This window comes from Empidonax traillii, unplaced genomic scaffold, assembly GCF_003031625.1.
Source record: "Empidonax traillii isolate 1590-97213 ecotype Southwest subspecies unplaced genomic scaffold, ASM303162v1 scaffold2497:size23065, whole genome shotgun sequence".
Lineage (NCBI taxonomy): Eukaryota > Metazoa > Chordata > Aves > Passeriformes > Tyrannidae > Empidonax > Empidonax traillii.
In genome coordinates this window covers 1-1,362 of record NW_020957690.1, presented here as the reverse complement: position 1 = coordinate 1,362, position 1,362 = coordinate 1, and the positions used below count along the sequence as shown (strand labels likewise).

The following is a 1,362-nucleotide window of genomic DNA, read 5'->3' as shown; positions in this document are numbered from 1 at the left end:
GGGCATCTCCCTGGCTGCCCTCCTGGGCAACGGCCTCATCCTCAGTGCCGTAGCCTGCGACCAGCACCTGCACACCCCCAGGGACTTCTTCCTGCTGCACCTCTCCCTCACAGACCTGGGCTGCATCTGCACCACTGTGCCCAAAGCCATGCACAACTCCCTCTGGGGCACCACAACCATCTCCTACACGGGGTGTGCTGCTCAAGTTTTTCTATTTGCCTTTTTCATCTCCACAGAATTTTCCCTCCTGACCATCATGTGCTACGACCGCTACGTTGCCATCTGCAAACCCCTGCACTACGGGACCCTCCTGGGCAGCAGAGCTTGTGCCCACATGGCAGCAGCTGCCTGGGCCTCTGGGTTTCTCAATGCTCTGCTTCAAACTGCCAATACATTTTCCCTGCCCCTGTGCCACGGCAATGCCCTGGGCCAGTTCTTCTGTGAAATTCCTCAGATCCTCAAGCTCTCCTGCTCACACTCAGGCTACCTCAGGGAAGTTGGCCTTCTTGGCCTTAGTTTCTGTTTAGCATCTGGTTGTTTCATTTTCATGGTTTTCTCCTATGTGCAGATCTTCAGGGCTGTGCTGAGGATCCCCTCTGAGCAGGGAAGGCACAAAGCCTTTTCCACGTGCCTCCCTCACCTGGCTGTGGTCTCCCTGTTTATCAGCACTGGCATGTTTGCCTACCTGAAGCCCCCCTCCATCTCCTCCCCATCCCTGGATCTGGCCCTATCAGTTCTGTACTCAGTGTTGCCTCCATCCCTGAACCCCCTCATCTACAGCCTGAGGAACCAGGAGCTCAAGGATGCCATAAGGAAAATGATGGCTGGATGCTTTTCAGGAGCAATCAAGTGCCTGTGTTCTGGTTTGTAGCATTCAGAAGGGGACTCAGTAATGGCTCATTGTTCCTTCTCAGGTTTCTTATGGAGATCATTGGGAACTTCTTGTAATAATTTTCTGTGCAATTAAATATTTATATGCCTCTTTCTTCTAATTTACTGTGTACCCATTGAATTTGACCCAGAGATATAAAAATGATGAATTGTGTTCTCTGAATATTTAAAAAAAGTAAAGGACCCTGCAGTGCCTTCTTTATCCAAGACACTTCCTAGCTGGTCCTAAAGGACAGCACACTGCAGGACAGGGGGGATTGGCAAAGGGCAACGGGACAAGAATCCCAGCACAGCAGCACTGCCAGGGAGCAGCAGAGCTTGGGCTTTGCAGAGCTGCTCTTTCCACTCCCACACTGTCCTTGGGAGCCCCTTTCTGGCTGCAAGGCCTGAGTGCTCTCTGAGCACAGTCCTGGGGGTGGGAGCCCTTTGAGCACAGGCAGGGACAGGCACTGGGAACTTGTGAAGCAGAGC

The 1,362-nt window shown here is 52.6% G+C and overlaps 1 pseudogene; it reads left to right on the top strand.

Annotated features, from left to right (window-relative positions):
- The window catches only part of LOC114071988, an 8,072-nt pseudogene extending 7,209 nt beyond the window's left edge, over positions 1–863 (top strand).
- Positions 864–1,362: the final 499 nt, after the last annotated feature.